This window comes from Symphodus melops (assembly GCF_947650265.1).
Source record: "Symphodus melops genome assembly, chromosome: 8".
NCBI classification, from domain to species: Eukaryota; Metazoa; Chordata; class Actinopteri; order Labriformes; family Labridae; genus Symphodus; species Symphodus melops.
This window is the reverse complement of record NC_136698.1, coordinates 19828441-19834615: the sequence shown is the minus strand read 5'-3', so window position 1 is coordinate 19834615 and position 6175 is coordinate 19828441.

The following is a 6175-nucleotide window of genomic DNA, read 5'->3' as shown; positions in this document are numbered from 1 at the left end:
AGCCATGTTTAGACTGACTTAAAAAAAGATCTCTTCATGCACATAATAAATAACGTCTCTTATCTCAAACATGCACACACTACAGGATCTGAATATAATTGTGCACCACTCACCATAGGATATTATCAGTATTAATGTGTTTGCCAGAGGGAGCAACATAACACCAAGGAGATGTAAACAAAGCAACCACATTCTGTGGCAATGCTTTGCGGTAAAAAAAAAAAAGAAAAGAAGAAGCTGAGGGCTCAACAACACAAGTTTTTGTGCTTCAGCAATAGCTTGAGGTGAAATCATGCCTGTTTGCTTTCTGTCAACAGTGGTACACTTACTTCTACCAGGCTCAGGGGTGACGATGGTTACGGTTACATGGAGACACAACGTCTGCTCTCCTTTCTAATTTCATTGGCTGTTGAGAATCAGCTGGTAGGGTTTAGACATATTCATCCAGATTGTGAAAAACGATCCTTTATGTGAATCAAGTTTGATGTTGTCATGGCAGTTCCAATCACATACAAATCATAGGGAGCTTTCAGGCTGGATCAGTTAAGCCCTAATATTATCACACAACGAGGGCCAATCACCTGAATGGACCAGATCAGATTAGTCCACAGATAGTGATGGGTAAATTAACTCAATAAGTCCTGCAGTCTGCCCCAGTCTGTTTCAACACACATTCCAAATTAGTAATATAATCTCATCACCAAACTAAATAACAATTACTATTATTATTTGATTAAACTCAAACAGATTTCAGTCTTATCCAGCAGATAAATAAAGGCAAACAACAAGTCTGACATGTTCCGGGACGCATGGCAGAGGTAGTGGATGCAGAGCTGAGAGATCTAAAAGTCTGTGTTGGGGCTTAAATATGCCTGCAATAATGAAACCCTGGTGGACAATAAAACCTCTGTCCACCAGAGGTCGCCATTGAGACCTCCATGGATTTACATCATCAATTTATTTTAACCATTTAAAACATATTTCTGCTCCCCTGGTCATCTCAAAGTTACTCAAGGTCTTCTAAACTCAAACACATTTGACATACAAGAGCTGCTTCCTTCCAAAGTGTGATTTATTTATGTCTCCTGATCAGAACGGGGTTATCATTGTTCAAATCGAAAAGATGAGCACAAATATGCAACATTAATGACTCTGCACACATGCACACAATGTTAACTTTAAAATCACAACAAACTTGGAAATGTGCAACTTTTCGCCTTTTATTATATACTGATATTAAACCATTAATGGTCAATGCAAAACACCACATCAATGTTTAGTCTTAAGTCTCTGCTCAATGGTTTAATACAGTTCTCACAACTAAGGAAAGAAGGACGAAAACCACACTTTCTGTTGCATGTTTAAATATATGCTGTTGGTTGGTTATGTGAGTTTCGTGAGTGGTTATCTTTGTTAATCCTCAAGCAGTGCCTAGTTTTCCAAATGCAGCATTACACAATGTCTCCACAGCATCTGTATTTCCACAGCAATCACAAGGACTGCTTCAAAGGATGGCACGATGCCAAGTCCTATTTATCAGTGGTTAAATATTAACAGAACATTGACATTTGATATCTAATTTCAATTTACACTCACAGGGGAGTCATGATGGACTTTGATGATGTATAATGATAGAGCAAGATTTTCTAAAGAAAGTCTTTATTCATTTATTAAGTAAATATGTGCATGTTGTGAGGATGTTAGTGAGTTCACTCGGACATTAATGCATGTCCATAGGACCTGGATGTGCACATGTGTAATACGGACCATTTTAGTAACAGAGTGCACCTAATTTTCTTTCAGGGATAAATAAAGTATAATTAATCATAAAAACAATTGGGTTTTTTTTAGGGGCAGTACAGTATGTCATATTTACACTTATGTTGCTATATTGGAGTTAAATGCGACTTCTCCAAAAATGTTGTCGTTTTAACAATATCAATAATAATATATCCTCTTAATCTCAATCCTTATTTTCCATCCTGAAAACACATTTGAACCTTGGTTCAGTGAGTCAAGATATCATTGTACTTTCCTTTCTACTGAGTATTCCTCCTTTATCCTGTAGATGATGCATGACTGTAAAGTATATGCTAATGGCCTGTGAGTGCTAAAGTCATTTTGTAGAGCACACCTCACTTTGATTGCACAAGGGAAATTAATTGTGTTACATGGTAATTACAACAAGAAAGACATGAATGCTCCTCACAAGTGATTAATTCCTGTGAAAATGTCACTTTTGGTTAGGTGTACTTGTGATGTTTGATAGCATGTGGTGAAATATCAGAGGGGACCGAAATGCTTTAGGATCCTTTAGAATACCTCGGGTTCGCTTGTTGTCTCATTGTTTTTTTCTGCACTGTAGGAAACGTCTCATCCTGTTATTTTTTTCTTCTGTGTCCATCATCCCAATTCTGTAGCTGTGGAATACAAATGTATACAGTATGTACTTGTTTCTTAGTACTCACATTGGTGCAAGTTGTTTTCCCAAAAGAAAAGAAATTTGTGCTAGCTCATCATTTCTCCAAATTACAGAACAGAGAGAAAAGTTGTTTTTTTCCTTAATGCTATGGGTCCTGTTTTTTGACCCACTTAAAGAGCACATTATTCATGGTTATGTGCTGCACTTACGTTATAAGGCATATGATACAGACAGCTAATTTGCACATGATCCATTTATTTAGCATTTTGTCTTTCCATGTCAGGTTCAGGAAGTAACAACACTTATCCACTAGATAGCAGTGCAGATGCATCATAGTGGGGGAGAGACTTGGGCTTGACTACCCAGGGCCCCAGTGGGAGGGGGGCTCTAATGGGCCTGAAATAAAAATGTTTGTATCATGTTTTTCTCTAAGTTATAACTGCAATAATTAATGCCATCTGAACTAATGAACAAACATTCTAAATTTCTCTCTAGAAAAAATGCGGAATGTCCCTCTGAGGCCCCTTCACACCCCAACCGAATGAGCAGTATAGTTTACTCTGTCCCTCAATGGATTGATCGATCAGCGGTCAGTCGCATCAAGAGTGGGAATGAGGGAAGCTGCAGGCAGCAGATTTAACCAGCTGTCAGAGGAATTCAGCCAAGAATATCTTAGGTCATATTTTTGCATAATGTAAGCTAAACATTAATCCTATTGATCCCCTTCAGGTGTTGTTTCATACGACCTTATTTGATAACAATATTACATGGCTGTAAGAAAGAGTCCTTTTTGGAGCGATAATTAGCTTTTCCAGTGACAACTTTGATATCAACAGATTCATTTGTAAATTGTAAATGTATTTTATCAATGTTAACCACAAGCATGACAACTTAAACTTAAGAACTTAAAACCTTTGTGTGTCCCTTATTATGTTTGGCATTCAAGCTAACCATAACATAATAATGGGGGCTTGTCCGGGATCTATAAGAGCCGGATGAGTTTTGTTGTGTTCAACCCCAGGCGTGTGAGATCGATGAGTTTGTGTTTGTGCTCTGCTAGTAGAGGCTATTTAGTGTTTTTGTAATGTTAACTTTAATGTGATGCAGTGCTTTTATTTGGGAGTGATGCTTCAATTTGTGTTTAGGATCATTGACCATTGGGAGTCCTTGCTATGGTAGCATTGTATGCTCCATTGGGAGTTTAAAGGGTAGTTTCTAGCCTACCTTGGTGTCATTTTTATGCTAAGTTTATTTCAGTTTAGTTTTGCTGTCTCTTGAATGACCATTTGTGTATGTTAGCCAGGATTTGTTTGTGCCTTATGGTCACACTATTTTTAAGCTCTGTGACCCATATTTTTGTTTCTGTGAAGGCATGAGAGGTTTGAGACTTTTATTATTATTATTATTATTATCATTAGTAGTAGTAGTATTAGTATTGTTAGTATTATTATTATTGTGCTTTTGTTTGTTTCTACATTTCATTTGAGTTAGACATTTGTGAAAGATCCTGATGCATGGTAACTTTGTGGGTGCACAAAGAAAGAGCTTTGTTCAATAGCAGAACATTATGGTTTTGTTATTCTGGGTAATCTAAGAAAAGGAGAACTCAGTTCAGTCATTAATGCATTTGTTGAAAAGGGCATTTGTGTGATAAATTGAACTGCCCATTGAGCCGTCATATGCTCCTCCTCCTGGGGAAGATCAAGATTATAGGGATCTGTCATCAGAGGAAGCAGAAGCTGCTCTTGCCAAAGCTGCAGGGTTAAGAGAGCTTGTGTTAAAGATGCAACTGAGGATCCTTGAACTAGAGATACAGTAGAGGCTAATGAAAGTGAGCAGATAAGAAATCATGAACTGGAGCAAGATAAAATTCGCCTTGCTCATGAAAGAGAACTTCTGAAGATACAGTTAAGGGCTGGCAATGATAAATTTGTCCCTTCCAGTTTCTCCAAAGTTTATGTTGGAAAAAATGTAAATTTAGTTCCTCCTTTCAGTAGGAAAGAAGTATTTTGCATATTTCGAGAGGGTAGCAACCACCCTGGAGTAGCCTAATGTACACTTTGTTTTGCTGTGTGTGCTTTCCAGTAAAGCTGAAGCCGCTGTACTCCTCACTAACTTTAGCGGAAAGCTCAGATGATGACATCTTTTAAGGTAGCCATCTTGCATGCCTATCAGCTTGTGCCAGAGGCTTATAGAATATATGCTACAATATAAAAAGCAGAAAGGCTTTAAGCAAGTGGTTTTAATTGGTTCTGTTAGCTACAGACTTCCTGTGGTTGATACTGAGCAAAAGCAGGGCAGCTCAGATGTTCCTGAACCATCAGGTTTTGAACCATTGATTATCGATGGTTCTAGGCAATGCATGCCAATCTGTATTTTGCGGGATACTGGTGCCTCAAAGTACTATACTCTTGCAAGGAGTGTTACCTTTGTCTAAAGAAACCTTCTTGGTGGTGATGCATTAATTCTAGGATCTGCCCTTCTCCACTGTGTATTTCAAATGTAGGTTAGTCACAGGTCTTTTACAAGTAGTTCCTGTATTCGCCCTATATTCCATTTGATGTGTCAGTCTCATCTTAGGCAATGACCTTGCTGGGGGAAAAAAAGGTGTTTCTTGTGTTGGTTAGAAACAGACAGCTGATGCTTACTGAACAGTGTGACCACAGTGAGTCAGCTCCAGAGACCACTGAAGGTCTACTGTGGCTGGCTGGATGGATTCTTTATTGATCCCGACGGAAATTCAAGACCACAACTAGGGACATTACAGGGAGATGATCCTTCCCTAGCAAAGTGTTTTGAAGCTGTTAAGCCTAAGGAGGAGTTGTTGTCCATCCTTGTATGTTTTATATTGAAGGTAGGGTACTTAAGCGTAAGTGAACTGTTGTTAATAATGGCTCTAACTGGAGGGCCACCTTCAAAAGTTGTTGTCCCTTCGGTCTATTGTAAGCATGATAATGAACTTAGCCCATGATAATGCTATATTGGGTCACTTGGGAATTACAAAGACTTTTAAATTGTTAAACACTTATTTTGGCCTGGCTTAAAAGCTTCTGGTGGTTGAATATTGCCTGTGAAGGCCACTAAACAGACCATGGCAGAATCCCAAGTTAAGATGAAACAGCACTTCAACAAAAGCATTGTTAAGTGCACTTTTTTTCTGAGGGGACTCAGTCTGATACATGGGTCAGTGTTGCAAGCCAGGTTTTCCGGGCCTCATGTTGTTGAAAAGAAACTGAGTAACACTGATTATGTTGTTGCAAGACAATGACTTTGTCCCAGCTCTGCTTAGAGGTTACTTAGTAGTTATTAGATACAAAAAAATGTGTGATCATATTAGGCCCCGTGTCACCCAGCATTTTTTCCAGCGCTGGCTGTGCGCTCAGAAGCGCTCACATAAGCGTTTTGTGTGCTGACAGCCTGTTAAAAATCTTATTCAGGCTTACTAAAATGAAATAAATATGAAACTGAAATGGCCACAAGACTGACTTCTCCGCCATTTTTTTTTTTGGTTGCCAGGTGACGAGTACCAGGGACTTTCAACCTTGTGATTGGTTGGATGAAAAAAGCGCTGGTGACGTTAGCGGCGCCTTTTTGAAAAGCTGAAAGGTTTTTAACTTGAGGGCTCAGAGCGGCCGCACAAAAATGGGAGAGCACTTGATGAAAAGACGCTGGGCGCTGCATTTTTCATCTAGGCAGCCGCTTTCTGCTGAAAACACCCTCTACCTTTTGAAAACAACTGGAAAAAAGACGCTG